Source organism: Helicoverpa zea, chromosome 16 (assembly GCF_022581195.2).
Source record: "Helicoverpa zea isolate HzStark_Cry1AcR chromosome 16, ilHelZeax1.1, whole genome shotgun sequence".
Lineage (NCBI taxonomy): Eukaryota > Metazoa > Arthropoda > Insecta > Lepidoptera > Noctuidae > Helicoverpa > Helicoverpa zea.
This window is the reverse complement of record NC_061467.1, coordinates 10965441-10989934: the sequence shown is the minus strand read 5'-3', so window position 1 is coordinate 10989934 and position 24494 is coordinate 10965441. Positions and strand designations below refer to the sequence as shown.

General features: G+C 36.0%; 1 protein-coding gene across 2 annotated transcripts in view; it reads left to right on the top strand.

Moving 5' to 3' along the window:
* Window positions 1–24494, top strand: part of LOC124637405 (calmodulin-binding transcription activator 1) — a 202361-nt gene that overhangs the window by 32257 nt on the left and 145610 nt on the right. For both annotated transcript variants that reach the window (XM_047173840.1, XM_047173839.1), the window contains exon 2: window positions 22839–22977. The gene's annotated coding sequence lies outside the window, so the exon portion shown is untranslated. The remainder of the gene's footprint in view (window positions 1–22838; window positions 22978–24494) is intronic.

Below are 24494 nucleotides of genomic sequence, written 5' to 3'. Positions count from 1 at the left end.
AGTGATTTCGTCAAAGATAAAAATAGCATAAACACGTAGCATACACATGGAGATCATTAGAGAAATGCTACGCTTTCGTAGCATCCGTAGCAGTGATTACTACGCCGTAGCATCCAAGTTATACCACCACAGAATACATAAAAACAGACTCGTTAAAGTCCGTAGACAGTCAAAAAATGGCATTAAAACATCGTCAAAGCTGGACTAATAAAACTTCAGAACTAATCCTTGTGTTAGAAAACTAAGGAAATAATTCCTGTTTGTTTGGTAGGTAACATTTTTTATAGGTAGGTCGGGAAGTCGGGTCATTAATTCGGGAGCGAGCACACCTGTCTGTAATGGTCTTGAGATCCGCCGCCGAGATTCCGTAACACCCCACTTTCACTATATAGTTATCGCGATTTCCTCGGGGATTGTCAGCTTCAGATTGCGACCACGGGGACGGACTTACAGAAAACCTATTCTGACGTCAGAGCAAACAATAGAATGAAGGGTTCATTCTATTCTTTTATAGTTTATGGGTTCATGTTAGTGTTTTGTTTTGTACTTGTTGTAATACAAGTCAGATTATTATAGACATATGAACATACCCAAAATAAAACTTTTTTGTAACGATAGTGGTCTTACTTTGATAAATGGGTTAGGTTGATGAATGACTTATGGATAAGAGATATTATTGGAAAATAAATATTTGTTTAGAAACTTCTATACTTAAGACTAAGATACAAAAGATAACATACAATACTGTTACACTCAAAAAAAATTGAGATATAAGTTAATATCAAAGTTTTTTTTTCACTATCAAACCTTACTCAAAACATTTTTTTTTTTCTCATTTTATAATAAATAAAATACATAACTCAAGCTTAAAACAACCATTTGACCTGTCTACCAAAAAATATGTGTTTCTCACGATACAAAAAAAGTTGGTATCAAATAAAAAAATCAACTTATCCTTCTGCATTTCCTTACTCTATATCCAAGCTACTTGGTACTTGGTCGGATAACGTTCCGGGTATTTGTCATTTTTGTTTTGTTCGTTCGTTTTTATCTTAAAGTTCGATGTCTTTGCGCTTTGAAATAATATTTGGGTCTAGAATGCTGACGTTTTGTGTACTGGCTCGAACTAGAAATGTTAGGAAAGCGAATTGTATGTGAACTCAGTTTTCTTTCCAGCGAGTGTAAAAATGTAGTGTGTACACTTGAGTGCTTGAAATTTGGGTCAGTAATTAATGTTAGTTTAGTGAATTTAATGTTAGTTTAGTTAGTTTAGTGATTCGGTACAGCAGTTTCTTTTATAAAGATTACTTACTATTGATATTTAAATAGCAATTTTTTTGAACTTTCGCGATATAGCTGTATTGCCATAATTACTAAAAATACTACATTATCGCTGATTAAGATAGGTTATATTTTATCTTGTGATTCCGCCAAACACAGTTAGCAAGCATGTATGTATAACACCTGTTATTTTTAGCCGACTTCCTTATAAATCAGGTGTGGTCTTGATTTTCGAATTATCTCAAGGATAATACACGTTTTATCTATGACCTTTTGGTATCTAAATAATGTATTAGTAAATATTTTTCATAATTTACCGATCTGTGAACAGATAATTTTGATTATATGATAATGGGTGTATTTTTAATCCGTGAGTAATTAAATAAATCAAAACACGCTAGGTACTGTTATCAGTACTGTCAACTAAGTGTTGTCAACAATCCTCTCCACGTACCAAATGTAAACCTTAAACTATAATATAGAGAGAGAATAGACAAAGATAATGTATTTCATTTAGCTATTCTTATAGTAAGTAAAACTTTCTTCTAAATCATTCAACACATTAATATTGAAAGAATGCAAACAAGAACTAATAAAGTTTCATTACATACAAGTTACCTACATGTAAGTTTGCTCCGAAATCGCCAATCCACCTTGCAAGCGTGGTGATCAACGCTCATTCCTTCTCTGGATGAGAAGAGGCCTGAGATCAACAGTGGGGCAATAAAAATTCTGATGATATTAGTTCTAAATAGTCCAAAAACTTTTCTTACTATAGTATACAGGAATACTTAGAAGATAGAAGCTTAAAATAATAAATAACTACCTTTATAATTTAATTTGTTGTTTCAAATGTAAGTGTGACTAAAAACAAAACAGTATTATGTCGTTCCTATAAAAATTGTGCAATAAGTAGTAGATTTCTAGACATTGTTAATTTCTTATAAACTTATAAATTTCTTGTAACTAATTTATTTTTTAAGTCATAATTATAATTATAATATATAAATATCTATATTGGAATTTGTATTTTTATGTAAGTCTAATAGAATTAAATTAAATAGTATTATTTTTGAAAATATTGTAATACAATTATTTAGTTTTAAGTTAATTTGCTAGGATGCATCTGTATACATTTTTGCAATAAAATAAACAAATAAATAAATAGTCCAATAACTTTACTATCCACATAATTTCAAGGATAGTCCAACTCTTTACACAATTCGGCCCAGTTATGTGAACTTTTGAATTATTTAACTGTGAGGCTTTGGGGTTCATAATAACGTTTTTATAACTGACATAGTTTGGTTAAGGTTTAGTGGTCGTAAAGTGGAGATGTCGCGATTCGATGCTAGGTTCGTACAAATGTTAGTTATACCGATGATTTGAGGCTAGACAACACTATTTAGTTACCTAGTAGTTTGGATGGGAACAAAATCAATATCTGTTTTATAAAAAAACAAACCTTCAACTATTTGTTTTTTTTTTTGCAAAAAATTTCAAGTCATTTTCAACATTGTAAGGTTGTTAGGTTCCGTAGATGTATGATAATTTTCATCGAAAGATATTCAGGACAATTCCTCCTAAATATTCTGTGAAGAATAAAATTCAAAATATTTATACCGAGAATTAAACTAAAAGCAAACAACACATAGTTATAATGTTAAGTTTAATTAATCGCTAACATTAAAGTTCTTTTAAAGAATGATCTTAAATCTAACTAGAGCTAGGAACCCATAGCGTTAGATCCGGAACACATTTATTATTGTCACACACGTAATGACTTCACTCGCTAATGAAGTGTTTCGATCGAGAGTGGCTAAGTGCGAACGTGCAAGATACATATGTTGCGATTCTAATGTATTTTCATCATACACCTACTAGATTTTGCCAACGGTTTCAAATGAGTAAAAAAACTTCTATGTTTCAGTATTTCTTGTTATAGAGGCAAAAATAATACATAATCTATGACAATTTCAACTGTCTATTTCTTCTATAGCCGTCTACAGCCTTCGCCAATCTATAACAGTTTATTTAATCAGACCAGAAGTTCAAAGATTATCGCATTCAAACAAACAAAGTCTTCAGCTCATGGATTATATTTTATTTTATTTATATTAAATTAGTATTCATCTAAAACACACCCCATACATGCACAAATACAATCACAACACAACACTATTCCTAGACACACGTTCCTGATATCACAAGGGATAAGGCATCATAAACTTTAAATTGCACTGCACTAAAGTTGCTTTTTCAATGCGTAGTAGAATATTTGGTCTCTGGTGGCTCATAGGGCTGCTGAGTATATAGGTTTAGGTGTGAAATAGGCTGTATATCTGTAGGTTGCATTTGCGTATACAGGTTTATGTGTCTTTGTAAAGTTTGGAGTAAAGGTAAAAATGCTGGTTGTCAGTAAGGGTCGGTTGAAAAATTCTATTGTTATCAAGCATGTGATGTCAATTTTACCCTCCGTTCTTAAGCTGGCTGGGTTCACAAATTCTTCATATATCAGTCACCATATTTCAAGAATTTGTGAAAACAGCCTAAGAATAATACTACAATACAAAAGGGGTACCTATTCGTTACTTGTAACAATGTAAGTTTGAGTACCTATCAACTAACTATAACCTATAACATATAAAGCAGTTTTCAATAAAACTTATACCTAAATATCTACGTACATTCACATACAATATTTCAAGTAAAACACACTGCACACGCTTGTACTCGGATGCTCGCTGTTTGGCGGGAAATCTTGTAGTTCCGCCATCTTGACATGCCCCGGCGTTATCAAGATGGCGTCCTAACTTATGTCAATCCTCTCGCGATTTTAAACGTTGCACATTTTTGAAGACAACTTTTATTAAGGACAGAATACAGAAGACGTGTTGTAAATATTGCCAAATTTTAATGCGATTAGATAACTTTCTTTTTAAGGGGTATTAAAAAGGAAAGATTGCTTGCATTCTAAACAAGGGTTGTGAGATTGTTTCAAATAGTTATCACAGCTATCATAATCTGCCTAATCTTTTAGACAATCATGCTGATTCACCTTTCCTACTAACTGGATGCAAATTTTCACGATTCTATTCAACAAACCTCTTTTAATTATCTTGTGTCTTTTTCTCGCACTATGTCGTTTACATAATAGTAAAATATTTAGTCCCTACTCGAGACTATTATAAAACCTTGTTACATGAAAACATAACTCTGTATCTTAATTTTAGTGGCAAAGGATATTTTCATGTCACACGACGGTACACGAATATTTACTTTGATGTATCGAGATACAAGTAAATGTATTAGCGCCCTGTATGTTAGTATCTAGATACATACTAGTATTTACACAATATGTGGAATAGGTTTTAAAAGTATTAATATTAGCTTTGATAGTCAGAGATGTTGGAAATACGATTCCTTACAAATGAATAAAAAAAATACAAACACCCGAATTAAGAATCTCCTTCTTGTGAAGTCGGTTAAAAAACTGTCTCTCTTTATAATTTTTATTTGTTTGGTCAGTTTTAAAGGCGCCCCAAAATAAGGAAAACCCTAGGCCGATTATGATAGATTATACAATAGTGCATATCAACATCTTAAATACTAAATAATATTTGATAAAAATCTAAATACAGAATTAAGGCTTGGCATTTAACGATAAAGTACACTTTATCTGGTCCGATGCTTGCATTGACGTCATGCCTAATTGTAATTGACGTCATCAAGTACAGTCGAGTACAGTTTCATTATATCATCATCCTCCGAGCCTTTTTCCCAATCATGTTGGGGTCGGCTTCCAGTCTAACCGGATTCAGCTGAGTACCAGTGCTTTACAAGAAGCGACTGCCTATCTGACCTCCTCAACCCAGTTACAGTTACAGTTTCATTATATGCATACTAATATTATGAAGATGTTTTTTTTGTATTTAGTTGTTTATTTGTAATGGATAGGGAAACTTAAAAACTACTAGACCGATTTTAAAAATTCTTTCACTGTTGGAAAGCTTCTCTCTTCCCAAGTAATATAGGATATATTTTATTAAGGTAAGGGCCGTAGTTCTCACGGAACGCGGGTGAAATCGGCAAGTGATAAATATTTCGAAACATATTCCAAAAAATTACATTAACTTTTTTGTCTTCACATAATGAAATACACACACAATTCCAGTCACAAAATCGTCGCGTATCAAACAAACCGAATTACCTAAACGAGCCATTAATAATAAAACAAAACATTATTCAGTAAAGCACATACATAAAACTGCTATAATGGTTTCAAGCACAAAAGGGGCCATATATAAAGCGATGCTTCCAGTTTCCGACGTGGGATCAAAATACAAACAAAATATATCAAGTACCTGTGGACACATTATTATTGGAGAAGGTTTATGTTGGTTATAAGCCATAAATTTGTCTAGTGTATATTGTTTTATGTAATTCGCGGCGGTTCGAGTCTCTAGAGAGACCACTCTGAGTGTTGGTGTAACGTTCTAATTAGGGTTTGTTGATATACGGCGTGGATGTGTGTTAACTAGTTTTTGTGTATGTGTGAGGATGCTCATGCTTGGATATCGATTTCTCCTCTTTTTGTTATAAGTTTATTTAAAAGATGCTTAATATTTATAACGCGTGGCGCCTGATAATGTCTATCTAGATCTATATTACAGTGCTGATTTAGATTCTTATCAATCTAATATTATAAAGGCTAAGTGAGTGTGTGTTTGTTACTTTTTTACACTAATCAAAGATTTATGAAAATCAGAATAATATATGGATAAGCTACTTATTCTCCGGGTCCAAGTAATGGGTGAAACTTTAAAAGGGAGTTAGTACTTCACTTAATTAACAAATCCTTTATAGCTACAAGCATCTTTGATTCTTTACCCATACTTCGCTATGAGTAATGTTAGTAGGCCGGTAACACCCAGACGGGATGATTAATCTTTTCTCACAGGCATAAAGTATTTTCCTATCTACAAGCGGACCAAAGCCTAGCTTACTTTCATAAATCGATAAATTGTAGCTACTGTTTATATGGATAACACAAAATTTAGGTCCTAACTATAAATCTATAATAATGATAAACTTCGATGATAAAAGGGTCAGTGACCTCTCCATGTTTCATCCCGCTGACGTAATAGCCCTTTTATGTGCCGCAGTTAAATCGGTCCTGATCTTAAAGTTTTCGCTGAAACTTCTTAAGAGGTTATGTCAAGTTAACTGGTGTTCGCTTATGAATTTCATATGCTTTCATTTCAAAAATTAAACTGACATTGGAGTCGGTGAACGCGAGTATATTGTACATAGTTTGTTATGGTTAAAAAAACAAAAAAAAAAAATAGGAAAAAAATATAGTCGGGATGAGGGAGTCAGATAGGCAGTTGCTCCATCTAGACACACGGCAGTGTGTCCGCCAAGTTCGAGCAAAAAAGCGACACACCGGCCGTGGGTTATATTACACGAACCATTTCGGGCCAAATTCGACCCCCCTATAACTCAAAATCTATTTTATTTACACATTTCAAATTTCTAGTATCTGTTGAGACCCCCTCACTTATCTAAAATACAAAATTTCATTAATATACCTATTGTAGGTCTTGAGATATTGACGTCAGAAAATCGCTATTTTTACTATACACTCACTGACTGACTCACTCATCAAAAACCTAGACCACTTCCAATGGTCGTATTGACTTGAAATTTGGCATGGAGGTAGGTCTTTATGTCAAGGTAAAGGGAAAAATCTGAAAATGGCCAAGTGTGAGTCGGTTTCAAAATAATGAAGGTGTAAAATACCCAGTGTAAAATACCCCTAAGGAACTAAAACGAACTAAAGGACAATGCCAGGGTCTGGGCTCAAAGTTTGCCCAGCAGTGGGAGTAGTTCCAGCTGGTTCCATAGTGCACTCTGAACATGAAATCCAAATATTTTTGAAATCGGTCCCAGAGGTCCCGAAAAAAACCGGTTCAAATGTTCTCTATAGATAGTCACTTAACAAAGCCTGAGCCATTTGCCCAACAGTGAAAGTGGTCGAAATAGGTTCTTTACTGCACTGTTAACACGAAATCCAAATATTTTGGAAATCGGTCCCAGAGGTCCCGAGAAAAACCGGTTCTAATGTTAAACTTGAACAGTCACTTTATAAAGCCCAAGCCATTTGCCCAGTAGTGGGAATGGTTAGAATAGGTTCTTTACTTCACTGTTAACTCGAAATCTAAATATTTTGGAAATCGGTCCCAGAGGTCCCGAGAAAAACCGGTTCTAATGTTAAACTTGAACAGTCACTTTATAAAGCCCAAGCCATTTGCCCAGTAGTGGGAATGGTTAGAATAGGTTCTTTACTTCACTGTTAACACGAAATCCAAATATTTTGGAAATCGGTCCCAGAGGTCCCGAAAAAAACCGGTTCAAATGTTCTCCATAGATAGTCACTTAACAAAGCCTGAGCCATTTGCCCAGCAGTGGGAATGGTTAGAATAGGTTCTTTACTTCACTCTTAAGACGGAATCCAAATATTTTTTAAATCGGTCCCAGAGGTCCCGAGAAAAACCGGTTCTAATGTTAGCCAGCCATTGTTAATAAGCCATTTTAAGCAGCCACAAACCTAACAACCTCTTTTCTTGAAATAATATTCAGATAGTTAGTGGTTTCACTGTTAACAGGATAAAAAAAAAAAACAAAAATAGACGTTTAAAGGTAACTGTTGTTTCTCTTGCTTTTCAGTCTCTATCTACCACAATCAGTCCTAAGTTCGTGTAGCGTCATGCAATTAATATCCGTAATGGCAATGGAAAAATCTTATTAAGACAAATAAAATAAGCTCGAACACGAGGTAGTAAATAGATACCGTTGAGGAGTTCCCTCGTCTCACTGTCGTCTCCACCGTCAGGTCAGGTCTTAACCTCCACTGTTTTGTGGTGTCGGAGACATATACCCAAATGACAAGTTTTTATTCGATATGTGCTTACGATTTCCGAGATTTCCCTATTGTTTTAAGGTTTCTATCACCAGACCCTGGACCGAATAACAAAGGAACCATTTGGAAAGTAAATTCTTTCAAACAATAAAATTATTGTTTAAATCGGTTGGTAAACGACGGAGTTATGCACGTACTTACGTAAAAAGAATACAAACGAACTGAGAAAATCCTCCATTTTTTGAAGTCGGTAAAAAAAAATCTCGTTCAATACCTCGTTTTTATCGATTAATATTATAATGCGTTTCAATTAAGGTAATAAAAGTGGAATAGTTAAGAGTTCGTAAGCATATTTTTCGTAATATTGAATAAGAGTCAAACCAGTTTTTCTCAGGACTCCTGGGATAGATTTCGAAATATTTCGGTCTGGGACCTATTATAAGCCTATGGAACATAATACACTATGCAGTTACTGTGGGCAACTCTTGAGCCCAACTTCCATACAAAGAATAGCATTGTCCTTTATCTATATTTATATAATATACCTTCGAATGGTCGTACCGATCTGAAATTCGTTACAAAGGTTTGTATTTAGTCAAAGTAAAAATCTGAAAACGGCCAAGTGTGAGTCACTTTCGAAAATAACGAATGTGTAACTTTGATCCACGAACATAATATATGATAACATGTCATGTCAGTCAGTTGGTAAATCTAGTCCATTTAGTTAATCTAGTTCATTTCTTTGTAAGAAGCATAGTGCATATTCAAAAATCTGAAAGATAGTATAAATGAGACATTTCCTTAACTAACTTAATCATAAGAAAAAAATAAAATAAACAACCTTACAAAAATAAATGAAATCCCACCCAAAACAAAAATGTGAAAGGCTGCCAAGTTCGATAATATGGAAATCCTTCGCCTATAAAAGAAGTGAGATCTGAATAAGTACCAAGTTCCATACACATACCTCAGTTAAAAATAGTTACTTTTTAATAATGTTACTTGGCAAGTTTTAATAGAAAATTAAATACTTGATTCATTGCGTTTAGTAGGTTTATAAGAAGGTGTGTGAAAACTTGCCAAGTAACATCATTAAAAAGTAACTATTTTTAACTGAGGTATGTGTATGGAACTTGGTACTTATTCAGATCTCACTTCTTTTATAGGCGAAGGATTTCCATATTATCGAACTTGGCAGCCTTTCACATTTTTGTTTTGGGTGGGATTTATATCACTGGCTTGGGATACGGTAAGATTGAACCATTGACCGACACAGATTTTTTACCAAATAATCAAATCGGACAAAAGACAATTGTTTAGCATAGTTATTACTTGTTGAACTTGGGACCCGAAACATACGACCCCAAAAATTACAACAAAAAAACTCCAAAACATTTTCCCTCGACCAACCACTTACCCAACCCTTATTATCAAACAGCTCATAACGCAAAATAATCAAGTAAAATCCACCAAACATTATCACCAACTATAAGATGAAGAGTGCCGACAAATTACCTCGACGAATTATTCTCGAGAACATCTTTGTGAGACGAATTATACTCGGGCATGGAGAACAAAATGACTAGCGGAGGTGTCATAACGCAAAATCTCTTAAGAAAGCAGCACGCCGAAATGCGGGGGACGAGGAACGTTACTGTCTTCGCCCTTATACGCTTTCTTCGGACCCGATCATTTTTTGCAATACCAAAACTTGCTGACAGATATCTCAAAGAACCCGAACGCAGTCCCTAGTCCACTCGTAAGTGATCGTTTTGGTCATGCCCACCGTACGAATTTGACATAGAAGAAGGCGCCTGACCTACATGCATTATGTCATCTCCGTTCATGTTTTCTTTATTCTGTGTACTGGGGAATATCTCGAGACGTCTGTTTTGCGAAGAGGGAAGATAAGCCGTGGCTCCGGGTTGGTGGCACGTTACTATTTATTAGAAGGTTGTGTGTTGGATTAGTGTAAGGGTTAATTAATAAGGATAGGTTTTTTTTAATGTTTATATCTTGTTTTGTTTGTGAAGTTATATTTAACAGTTTATATTATACTAATAGGAATCTGGTAAATACTACTAATCTGGTTAATTGGTTAGTACCTCTAAAAACGACGACATTGCTCAGTAATTCAGACTTTTAGCAGTTAAGCTTTTGATTTTACCGAAAACAATATTGAAAACTTTTGTATGAATTCTTTATTTTGAAATAAAACTCTTTCTTTTTAAATATTTTGTTTACTACCCCAACTTGAATTCTACAAGAAAACAAGTCTATGTTATGTTACAACACAATTTATAATCTTGGCCGTTCAATACTTGGCACTCCGTTTAACAAACGCTCTCATCCCGGGGTTCCACATAACTCATAGCAGACGTGAGGAAAACCGATCACTTTAGATTGAGGAGGAAATCTATGGGAATAACGTAATAATATATGTATTGAAAGAAGAAATAAAATCATTAAATAGTGATGATTGTAAGGCCTTGTGATTGATTGTCCATAGATATGTCTTTGGAAAAAAACATGTAGACGTAATAATAAAAATCTGTGTTTTAGAGCAGGTTTGGGTCACAGCTGTCATTAGAACATCTTTATGGCAATACCTCAGTGATATGTTTATATTTTCTGTACACGTTAAATAATTTCACTTAAGCTATATGCAAACCCGGCAAGTATTAAACATTAAACAAAAGTAAAGTCGCCTCAAAAATCTTTTGGTCAAAGCGTGCGATTTAAAGCTCCGCTTAAAACGAACCACAAAGATATTTTATTAAAGTTCCCAAGTATCTCGTGGACTCCTCAGACCACAACTATTGTGCACCAAATGTGTGTTTCCCTCACTTTTATAGCGACTTAGCAAAACGATTGTTTAAATCCCCGAGTGTTGAATGCTATTGCAGTGTGTAGTGTGTAACCCGCTCTATATTCTCAGACTTGACAAATAGGTACTTGGCCGGACCATCACGTGCTCTGGCTGCCGACATTAAACTCATAAGTTTTGTTTTACTTAAATTGGACGGCGATAAATTCGGAACGGGTCAGCTGAACGTCTTTTGTTTAAAATTTTTATTTTAATGCAGCGGAAGTTTTGAGATTGGGACAGTAATAATAATAATATTAAAGTCCGCCGAGGTATCCTCACCCTTCAGCCGCTCATGTACCTGTTGCCCTCTTGTTGCGATTTAGCGACTGATTCCCGGGGGCCCAGTAAGTGAGTTGGCGAGTCTCCGCCTGCCATTTTTACGTGTATTTATTACATTGTTATCGGCAGGTGCCATAGTTCCCGTAGTTTCCCCATTCCTAGTCCACTAGCATCCCATCACAATAGCCCAAGTAGTTTTCATCCATAGTTAGCAATAGTTTAGCACAGAACCGGGGATTGTCCTTGGGTACATTTCTATAGTGTATACAGGGATAATCGTCGGTTTTGTGTCACCATTTCATTAAAGTTGTCTCAAAAGGGCTTCAGCGTGTTGGCTTCGGCCCCACGTTCGCCTCCCAAAAATCCGGGACTCTGTAGTCCCGAGGTCTGGTAGAGACATACAAAATAATAATAATAATGTCGCGACACCTTTTCACACACGATCGGTTAGCCCCATGGTAAGTTATTTATTAACTTGTGTTATGGGTGCTAACACAACTGATAAACCCGTGATAAACCGTGAGTCCGTGCTTAGATTTTGTTCTTCACTTTCCCGTGGATATAGACGGCGAAATGCAGTTTAGGGGCATTTTTATAAATTGTTTTTAAATCTCTAGTAAGTAATTGATAAAATATACTACTTATATCAACACGAACGTAAATCCTAACTTCAATCAGTATGAAAAAAAAAAAACAAAACAGAAAACACCATTCCTCATTCCCAAAAGAACACTGGATTACTAAAACAAAAGTACGATCTTAACTACTTTTGTTCCAACAATAACAATCCGAGCATTACCAAGAACAATTTAACTTCTCAGCAACGTCAAGGCGCTCGTAAATCATATCTTTCTTCAGGTCACATAAAAAGCCAGCGAGCGAAAATCCCAGTATCTTAACAGCGATCGTAAGAAGATACTAATGATCTCGCATTGCGCGTGACGTGTCGACGGCGCTCGCAAGAAGCTTGTGTCGAAAACAACGCGTGTCGAGACCTATGGAGAATTAGGCCCTAGTCACACCGGAGTCGCCGCGGCCGGCAGCGATGCGGCGACCACTGTCGATGTAAAATAATGTAAAGCTTTAACTACTTAAAAGTACTTAAAAGACCTGTATCGCTTGTTGATTGCGTCTGCTCGTGGCGACGAGCGGCCGCGCGACCTTTTCAAGCTTTCAAGCTTTTTCCCAACTATAGTAGCTGAGTACCAGTGTTTTACAAGGAGTGACTATCTGACCTCCTCAACCCAGTTGCCCGGCAACCCAATACCCCCTTGATTAGACTGGTGTTAGACTTACTGGCTTCTGACTACCCGTAACGACTGCCAAAGATGTTCAAAGATATTCTTTTCAAGCGATACTGGTCGTTTAAGCATGCAGTTAAAGTTCAAAATTATTTCACACTGACAGTGCTCGCCGTGTCGCCGCCGGCCGCTGCTATTCCGGTGTGACTCGGGCCTTACAATATGCGTGACCGAGAGACGATGACGTCAAATGTCTGCCATTATTCAAGACGATGTTTATCTGTTTATTCGCTGGAGAACCAATAGCATCCTTGAAGGGTTTATCTTTATTGCGCGTATTAATTTTGATGGGGTAGATGGCCGTGCCGGTTGTGTTAGCGGTGTCTTTTGTTTCAATCTAGTGGGATCGTGGATTGTCCATGCAGGAAAAAAAAGTCTTTTCTTTTTTAATTTGCACCGGCTTATACTCGTATAGTAAAATTATCGTAAAAGGCCATGTTATATAGTAAATGAAGAGATACAATACGTAATAATATGATTCTTAGAAATTGATAAATGTGTCGGTATACTTAAAGTTGTTTCATCTTTCGTAATGCGAATTTGATTATAACAATTAACTGCTTTCAACGTCGAATTTTAATGGAAAATAAACTTTTATGATTGCAATGTTTATTCAAATCATATCGGCGGAACTTGGCATTCTCCCTTCGTTTGGCTCTGGTGAACGAAAATAAAATATACCATTTTCGTCTTCGTAATCAATAATCGTTCCCTTCTTTCTTTTGGGTGTTGTATGGAACGTGAGATGACTAACAAACGGACTTACAGCTGTTGCCTATTATTGAGTTAGCTATACTTAGGGCCTAGTGTTTTGTTCTTGGTAAACTTCGATCGGTTGCAGAAATTAGTAAAGGAAAGGCAGTCGTTCGTGCGAATTAAACTTTTGAGTTTGCATCTTTGTGTTATAATAGAATTCAGTTTTCTGTCATAACCTCCTTACTGATATTATAAATGCTAAAGCTATATATCCGTTTGGCTGTTTCAGCAAAACTACTGAACCAATGTAAGTGAAAGGTATACAGAAAGCTGCCTAAAGTCTGAAAAAAGCATGCTAGGCTAATTTCATACGGGGGCGAGTAGCAAGTAGACCCTCAACAAGCGGGAACATTCATTCACATCTTAATATAAGCATAGATACAAACACGATAGGTACATATACGATGCAAACACCATATATCATCATACATAGATAAGAAAAAGGTCAATGAACTCTTCTCATTTAAATTGCCCTGTCAAGCAAAAAGGTTCCAAGGACGTACGGTTTCAGCGCAAACTTGGCGTGACGTTCAAACTGGGTGACCTTTTGTAGTAAGGAAGTGACGCTGCCGACCCTGAGACTGGTTGCGTGAGAGGATCACATTGACTGAGCTGGGTGCAGGATATTTGGTTGAGGAAGTCAAAGGGTCAATGTGGTGTTTGTTGAAGGAACAATTTTAGGCAATCGCCATCCTTTTGACTTTAACCCAATACGTAAATATTGGACTGATAGATGTTGTTAATGTATTTGATTTTCAATAATAATAAACTATTCATGTCGTTACAGAGTAAAAAGACTAGTCAAAGTAGTCTATGTAGCATCCCACATCCAGAAAAAAAGTAGTACCTATACTTACTTATATATAAACAGGTTATTTTCATCTATAAGCTATATTACTGTAAAATTACATATATTGCACTTATTTTTTGTGTGAAAGAGATCCATACATCCACAAGACACACCCAAACTTTCACATTTACAATATTTATGTGATACAATCTATCTCCGATCCATCACACAGAAATCTAATCATTCAAAAATGGCCACAGCACAGAATAGCAACAGTAAAACAATTTGGCAAACATCAGGGCACATTAACATCGGGCCGCCAGGGCCTCGTAACGTGCGGGTCGCAAGCTAACGAGTTATCTATGACGCCTGACAGAAAACAATTTCACTCAAGATACACAATATATTGTTAGTGGGTAGGGAGATGCAGAAGATTTAGTTTGGTTTTTTGTTTAAAAGTGGGTAATGTTTTGCGTGGCAGTTTACATTTATAAGAATGTATTAGTATTTATAATCTTCTAATAGCGATGCAAAGGAAGACGGAAATGTGATGATAATTATATAACAATAAGAAGGCATGTGTACTTTTAATTTTCTCTTCCCTATCGCATCTCTCTATCGCTCTAAGGTTTGCTGTTAGAGAACCCAGTTCTGGGTTAAGCTCGCCTTTGTACATGTCTTCTCTGTGTTGTGTGTATTTTTATATGTTTTTGTGTACAATAAAGAATAATAATAATAATAAGGCTCCTTTTTCAGTTTCAGATGTTTTCATTGTGATTTTATTTTAAGACAGATAGAAAGCCGTTCTTCTTTTCAAAAGCTTTATCTAGTGAAGTTAGTGACACAAGTAGGTACAACCACGCTTGTCAAAGTCATAAGTCATGAAGAAATGTTGATTTATGATATTTTACACATTCTTTGGCTATGTACCACATTGCAATACCTACTCTCACTTTAATCCACAAAGCAATATTGACCTTCTGCCTACCCCACTACACAGGCGAGTTCCTATGGGAAATACGATCTCGTCCGAGCCGTCGACTAAAATATAAGAGATACTTTACATTCTACGGTGTATTTAACTCGGCGCTATTGAGCGAGCCATGGTACGTGACAAAATATACGATGCAGATTTAGGTGGAAAGTCGTGCGGTAAATGGTAGGTTTAGCCTACTGTGCAGGAGAGTGGCCTTGTCAATTATTTTCTGAAGTACATGATAATATTGTGAAGAAAAGAGAAAGGGCATGCAACTACGTTATGAATTTTGTGATTAAATTACTGCTTATTAGAAAAAATGGTGTTCATATTTTTAAAGTTTTCAGAAAAATTCTTAAAAGCAATAATGCACTGAAAAAAAAAACCAGTGATACATTATACAATATCAAAGGATTCTCGTAGCTTCAAAACCTTAATTAGGTCTGAGTCCACAGCAAAAATACTTATTTTACTGCCCCACCCTAAACAACTAGGTCAACAGAAAAGTAAATATAATAAGAAAGAATATTAAAAAACCCCTTTGCTTACGTTATACACTAGATATTATCCGTTAAAATAACGCGCAGTAAAAGCGACGTCTCCGTACATAAAAACCGTCCGTATGTTTTTTAAAGTGGCGCACGTTTGCGGGGCGACCACACGTTGCGCTCTGGAATCCGGGACACCGTAAAAGTCCGGAAGTTTCCGGAATTCGAGCAATTTCGGCACTGAAGAAGGAATTTGCCGGAGTCTGCGTTGCGAACGCGTTTTATTGGTCTATATCGCGTTTGTCACTGAGACAAAGGAAAGTGAGTGAATGCTGTACTTTATGCCGAAGCGCTCGTTATGTGTTTTGAATGGGCCTCCGTGAAGAACAATTGGTTTTATGGACTATTTTTAAACCGTTGCCGACACCGACTCGTGGGTGAGCCATAAAAAATATGAAGTTGAATAAAAATAGGTCCTGGAATATTTGAGTTCTAGTAACAAAGCCGGCAATCAAAAATTGATTTATGTTCTATCAGCATTTAAAAGCATTTTCTAAAAGTAAATCACCTTTATAGGACTTCCACACTTACCGCACCTTCCCAGCATTAAATTGTGATATTGTGACAAAAATACGTAACTAGCTTTACCCCGTAGTTTCACCCGTGCCCCGAGGGATCCACTTCCTGCACCAGGATAAAAATTTGGTTGGGCTACTGGGTGCCACCTGAATCAGCCAAAATTCATCTATAAATATCTTGTTACAATCTTGCATTATAATTATATTCTTAAGGTACTTATCACATTAGTAGGATTTTATAAAATAAATATCTGTCCTAATAATTTATGGTTCCACTATCAAATAACTGGCCTATCAACCTGTATAGCTGGGCAAAAATTGAAACGGCGAGCCTTGCCAGCGATGTACAGAAATTAATTTAGCGACCAATCGCCGCGCATGATTCAATTTTGTTAGGCAAATTATATCGTGTAGTTACTGGGGCAGAGATCAATCTAAAGGCTGTATATTTATGGAGTATTTCCATGGTTTTATAGTAGGTTTTAAATCGAATTAGCACATACAATTAATTTCAATAATGTAATTAAGTTTCGCCTAAATTCTTGAGCTTCTAAAATGCGAGATTCTTTGTCAAACTTTGTGGGCAATTTTTATGTTTCTTCTACTGATGATGGTTGAATTCAGAACATAACATATGTATATATCGAATCGACGGTAATAGATAAAATAGCTTGATTAGGCGTATAGCAATAGCCTTTATTTTTGCGTTACAATTACTACCACATTGAAATTATACCAAATGCAAGCGAACAGGAATTGCATTCCAAAAAAGGTCTGCCATTCTAGGTCAGTAGGTCCCAGTAATGTCAAAAAGTTTAGCCATAATATCGCGTGGAGAGAGTAATTGGCTGTCGTTAGGGGCATTACACCTCGTTTGGTCAGTATTTAGTAATCATACTTTATTGTTAACTGCGTCAACAGACGTTGTTTGTGATGATAGTTATAAGCTGATGTTGTTAGGGTTGTGTAAAGGGGAATTCTGTTAAAAGATAAATATGAAAAACAAGGTACTTTTTAGGGTTCCGTACCCAAAGGGTAAAACGGGACCCTATTGTTTTCGCTCCTCTGTCCGTCCGTCCGTCCGTCCGTCCGTCTGTCACCAGGCTGTATCTCATGAAGCGTGATAGTAAGAGAGTGGAAATTTTTACAGATGATGTATTTCTGTTGCCGCTATAACAACAAATACTGAAAACTAGAATAAAATAAATATTTCGGGGGGCTCCCATACAACAAATGTGATTTTTTTGGTCATTTTTGCTCCATATCCATAAATATATAGGTATAGAATATTAGTTTGGATGGTACGGAACCCTACGTGCGCGAGTCCGACTCGCACTTGGCCGGTTTTTCATTAAACTCGCTTCGGGTATCACATGTCATTTAACTCAATTCAATATGTTTTTACGTGAAAGCGCCACTTTTGCAAGCAAAATATTTTTTTTTTATTCAAAGTATTAAAAGGCACGTCTTTTAACCTGATTATAATAACATGATACGAACAATAACTTGTTTACGGAAACCGGCGCCATCTTGAAAACATTTTCAATTAAACCATAACCTAATTTTCATTAGTGACGTCACAGTTCAAAGGGGAGCGTGGTGTTGCCATTAAACAAATTGATTATTACATAGTGTTGCCCTATTCATGAGCGATAATTAAATGGTAATCGATCGATTCTATTGATGTGTTCTGTTTTGTGAATTTGGATTAATTTTGAAGTGTGAATGTTAATGTATTGCGATTGAGTTGCATAGATCTATTTATATGAAGGTGTATTTTGCATTTTCAAAAGGTTATTCCGATGTCTAACGAGTGTAAACATAAAACGCCTTTATGTTTAATCGGTTTCCAACCATGACTTCGTAAGTTCCTTCGCGTCGTTAACTGTCTCTTGATCACCTATCTCTGCGCCAAATTTCATGACAAATGATTCAACCGTTTTACCGTCATTGCGTAAGAAAATTCACAGCATTACTTTCGCATTTATAACACCTATATTTGTAACGATTGCTTTTATAAATATCTATGCTTTCTACTTAAATGATTAAGAAGAGTGACATAACATCTGCTACTGTTACCGTTACAGCCTTTTATCGTCCCACTGCTGGGCACAGGCCTCCTCTCACACGGAGAAGGATTGAGCATCAATACATAATATCTACTCCTACTTAATACACAAATTAACACAAGTTCATATAGTTAGAACACAATAGTAGTACAGTATCACTGGATTATGCCTCGACACTTGCCCCTTGAGCTCGCCATATAGGTCGGACGTGTAATCTTAATCATTCTGTACATTGTGTGTTGTGTGTAGAAATCACTATTAACTATAATACAGCTTAGTATAGTACAGTGTATTGTTGTGAACTAATTGTTACTCGTAGTTGTGCATTCGTATTTATATTGTTAATGTTAAAATGAGTTTTGTTTGTTGCTATTTGCCCAAATTTATGCCCAAAATGCCTAGATAGAGTGAGATGAAATTCGGCACGGAAATAGGCTGTTATTAAGTTGTGCGAAGCGTGGACGAGACGCGGTAAATAAAGCGTAAAATATACACCTTTCTAACACGACATGCTTTTGAGTAGGCTTCCTGTACAGTGAATTTCTAATTTCAAATTTTTCTTCAAAAACATGTGTGTAAAACTACGAATTAAATCCGAAAAAAAAACTTAAGTTTTATCATCATTTACATTCAACAAATCGCAAAAATTTAACGTAAAAGAAATAACCATAACGATACAAAAAGTGATCTAATGATTTAAAAAAAACATATAACGATATAAAAATATTAATCGTAACGATAATTCCCATACTCTTCATAAGACCCTCACTAATACAGGCGTTCACACGTACACTCGCGTACAATCACGTTTGCGCACAAAACACGGTTATCTAATATGCATTTTATTGTCGACTTGTACAGTCGCGACGAAAACTGTACCAGCTATGAAATTTTCTTCGTACCGTTAGGAAAATAGTTTTGGTTCGTTGTGAATATTTTGGGTTTAGTATGCTTTGTGTTTGAAGATGTATGAAAAGGGGTAATTTTTAAAATTGTTGTGTCTTTTACTCGACTGATAAGAAGTATTTTTTGATGACGATTTTATGTTATGTATTCAAAAAAGTCGTGGTGGCCTAGTGGGTAAAGGACCAACCTCTCAAGTATGAGGGCGCGGGTTCGATCCCAGGTCAGGCAAGTACCAATACAACTTTTCTAAGTTTGTATGTACTTTCTAAGTATATCTTAGACACCATTGACTGTGTTTCGGATGGCACGTTAAACTGTAGGTCCCGGCTGTCATTGAACATCCTTGGCAGTCGTTACGGGTAGTCAGAAGCCAGTAAGTCTGACACCAGTCTAACCAAGGGGTATCGGGTTGCCCGGGTAACTGGGTTGAGGAGGTCAGATAGGCAGTCGCTTCTTGTAAAGCACTGGTACTCAGCTGAATCCGGATAGACTGGAAGCCGACCCCAACATGATTGGGAAAAGGCTCGGAGGATGATGATTCAAAAATTTCAAAGTTATTTTTTTAAGCGTAAATTGCTTTATGCATATCTAATATTTATGTTAATACCTCTTTCATGTATATTTTTGTAAAACCTTATGAATAACTCTGTATATATTTTTGTTCTAAAAATAAAAATATTCATAGATTTATTTTGTGTAATGAAATATATCAACTGGAAAATGAATGGTATTTCATTTTAGGCTCTCATTTCACATGCGTCACAATGAAACGCCCAACACGAACCGAAACAATATCATACATTTACAAACAACTTTAAACGTAAATAACACTTCAAATACTATTTACAATTCTCATGCAAACGCTACGAGTCTCGTAGCATTCGTAGCGGCGTAGACCACAAGTCGCGTAGCCGCGTAGGCCTGCAACTTTGATGAGCGTCGTAGAGGCCACATGGCACCCAGTTGGCTTATTTGTTCTTTCAACTTAGCCGCTTCGTACTTAGCCAGTTTCGCCTCTCGTGTCAAGAATATTGTGACAAAGACGGTCAGATGTTAGGAAACAAGGGTTCGTTATATCCAGCTCTCTATTCGAATTTGGAACCTTTGTCTCTGGATTTCCAGTTCAGTTGCTAAAATTAAGCTTTTGTTTTGTTTGTGGTCAGCTTAGACCGGTTTGAGCCAGTTAGAGCTGAGATTAATTACGATTAGACGTAATTTGTATTAGGTAGATGAAGATGAGGTCTGATTATGTTAATTAAGAGTAATTTCTCCTTAACCTGGATATTATAATGTGTTTATCTGTCTGTTTGTATAGAGGTATTATACGTATATATGTCTAGAAGGCCCATCAAATAAACAGAATTGAGAACATCCTCCTTCTTTAAAGTTGGTTAAAATACCATCAAAAAGGCAAATACATAAAATAATAGAGTTTACATAAAATATTGTACCCATTGAAACATAATCATAAATAACAACTTGAAATACATAAAAAATATACCTTTTACTAAGAATTTCTTTACCTTTAATTAAACTAATATGATCCCTTCTTTGATGAATGATCTTAGAAATATCTTGAGCAAATAACTTGTGATCCAACAAACATTTTCTAAGAAGCTAGAATATTATACTGAAGTTGGAATATACTGGGAATTCTGTACAAAGCTGAAAATGTTATCATGTAATTAAATGTTAGAAGTTATGAGGTGAGAATAAGTCATATTTGCTTATGTATAAATTAAAGGGAAAAGTTTGTTAAGTTATTTGTAAGTTATTGAGTAATTAATATGATAATTAGTACTTTTCCGTGATTTTGCTCATGCTCTGAGCGTATTTCTTATTAAAAAAATCTCAAATCTCATACTTGATTTTAACAAAAATATGTTTATCTGTTTTATATTTGACTAGCTTCCGCCAGCGGCTTCGCCCGCGTGGTGTGTTGATAAAAAGTAGCCTATGTGTTAATCCAGGGTATCACCTATCTACATACCAAATTTCAATAAAATCGGTCCAGCGGTTTTTGCGTGATTGAATAACAAACACACATCCATACCTTCTCACAAACTTTCACATTATAATACTAGCTTCCGCCAGCGGCTTCGCCCGCGTGGTTTGTTGATAAAAAGTAGCCTATGTGTTAATCCAGGGTATCACCTATCTACATACCAAATTTCAATCAAATCGGCCGTTTTTGCGTGATTGAATAACAAACATACATCCATACATTCTCACAAACTTTCACATTTATAATATAAGTAGGATTGGAGATTAAGATAACTAGGCGTATTTCAGAAAAAGTATCGACTGTGCATGTGTTGAGTCGTAAATGACCCTTTCACCTTTCGTTTTAACCGCGTATTATGGTAACTACTCCGGATAAAAAAGTATCCTACACCCTTCCTCGATAAATAGGCCATCTAACGCTTAACTGACCAATTATTCAGTTGTTCCTGAAATTAGCACGTTCAAAGAAACCCTTCAGCTTTATAATACAAGTAAAGATAAGTCTAGAACCATCTTCCAACTATTTTCGGAAATAACAATTAAGGAACCATTTACAGTTACAGCGTCATAAATATCGGTCGAAAGTGTTCGGTCGTGGTTACTCTATGTTACGTCGTACTTCATTTTATTACTTCGCTCGTAAATATAAAAACTGAGCGAAACACTTCTGCCATACATTGTAAGAAACACATTTATGTGAAATGCTTTGCTGTTGTAAAAAAGTTTTAGAATGCAGGTGACTGAGTTTGATTGGGTTTATTGTGATTAGTTTTTTTTAAGATAGGGTCATGTAAACAGAATATAAATACAGGAAATATAGCCAGAAAGTGGACTCTTGAACCATTTTATTTTATCTTTAATTCACATAATATGGACTACTGAAACTGTGATGTTGTAAAAAATACTATTTATTTTCTCTCATCGTCTGCTTGTAAAAAATTGCAACTGTTAAGCATACTTTGAACGTGAAATAAAAAATAGCTGTAACAAGTCTGTCCTGTTACTTACAAAAAAAGTGATGATGCATCTTATTAAAAGTCGTGGTGGCCTAGTGGGTAAAGGACCAACCTCTCAAGTATGAGGGCGCGGGTTCGATCCCAGGTCAGGCAAGTACCAATGCAACTTTTCTAAGTTTGTATGTACTTTTTAAGTATATCTTAGACACCATTGGCTGTGTTTCGGATAGCACGTTAAACTGTAGGTCCCGGCTGTCATTGAACATCCTTGGCAGTCGTTACGGGTAGTCAGAAGCCAGTAAGTCTGACACCAGTCTAACCAAGGGGTATCGGGTTGCCCGGGTAACTGGGTTGAGGAGGTCAGATAGGCAGTCGCTTCTTGTAAAGCACTGGTACTCAGCTGAATCCGGTTAGACTGGAAGCCGACCCCAACATGATTGGGAAAAAGGCTCGGAGGATGATGGATCTTATTAATAATCACGGATTAAATAAGAAATTAATTACTATTTTGGGGGGTTTAAACTTGGACTAACTTAACTCTGATTATGAATAGGGTACATGTTTTTGGGGGAAGAAAAAGTAGCACAAAAACCCTATATGTCTGTATTCTTGAAGAACCTTGTTTTTTCCTCATTTTATTAACATCACTTTCTTCTCTTCCAGGCGGCACCGCGCACGGTGCGCCCGCGCTCGTCACGGCGGGATGCGCGCGTAGCGGCCGGCAGCGTGGCAGGGTACGCGCGGTACGCGGGCGGCGCGGGGGCGTACCATGCGCGTGCGCCCGCCGTGCCGCTCAATGCCAGTGAGTATTGTACTTTATGGGGTAGGTTATAAGATTGGGTTTTGAATGGATGTGGGACGAATTTTTGTGTAAAAAGAAATACACATAGCATTTGTAGTGTTATAGACTTTGTATGAAGACCTTTTGTAATCTGGGCAAGAATGTATCCTTTGAGTATAAAAAATATTTTTTATACACTAGAAGTTGCTGTCTGGTACTGCAGTATCTTGTGATTTTTGCTTCCAACTTCTAAAGAATCTGCCTCCGAGCACCTTTTCTCAACTATTTCGGGGTTGTTTGGCTGGAAATGTTGTATATTTAGGTTTAATTTACTTACATTATCAAGTTTTATCTTTCTACATAATAAAAACAATACACTATGTTCCCCAAAAGTACATGGACAAAAACAGCTGATTGAAGTTATTTATTCGCATTTCAACGAGCACATTCCGACCGCGGAACAATAACCCGCACACAATATATTATCTCCATTCATTTCAATATGGAAATTTTATTTCATGAATTCAAAAGTCGAAACTTGCAACAAATAGAATGTGAATCAAAAAAGTAAGGTTCGGCTGTGTTTTTAGTGAAGCGGAGCGAAATATCAAGATTTTTGGGATTTTCTCTTTTAGAGAAATTAACAACTTCAGTAGTATCAGGGCACGATATTTTTTTAAATATTTACTTCAGTATGTATGCTGAAATTATAATTTGGAATCTCAAAATAACTGAAATGTTCCACACGAGTGTAAGATCATCTATTCGCCGAAATTATACTTACTAGTTTGTATAATTTTAATAGCTACAACATGAAGTTTATTTTTGACGGTTCTAGAAAGGACAACCTACTGAATGGCTCATAATTCTTGCTACATTCATTTGTAATTTGTTGCTTTGTTATTTACAAATGATTTAGAAAAACTCACGAAAGACCAGCAGTACCCTTACAAACAAAACAGATCATAAATCGCTCCGCTCATATTCCCGCTCTCCGCTCTCTCTATAACCTAACCCCACCATTCAGCATATGTCACGATATTTGTGCCACAAGTTGTCACGGCAGGTTCAATGCGGATCGTGACCGTTACGGCATGACAAGCCTTCACCGGCTCGTAATTACGGTAAAATGATTGGGTGTTCGTAATTAGGGTGATTATTTTAGTTGTGTGTCAGCCAAGTGGCTTAATAAAGCCGTTTGACCGAGTTATTTGTTTGTTGGGGTTTAGTTTTTTAAGTATTGTAAGTTGGTTTAATCTTGATGGCAGAATGATGAGGTTAAAGCAAAACGTGTCAAAGATGTTCAAGTTGAGCATCACCAATTACGCCCCATATTTCATATAGTATTCTCTTATAATGTGAGGCAATATTATATCTTCATAAACTTTTTTTGTGCCTTTTCTCTTGCTGGGAAGGAATTATATACTTTACTTGCTCAGCGCGATTGGTGCTTTCAGACTTTTCAGTTCAGGTTATCTTGAGGTGCTTTGTATCAGCTTTGCTCAGTCATTGATGTCCTAGTGAACTTGCCTGACATA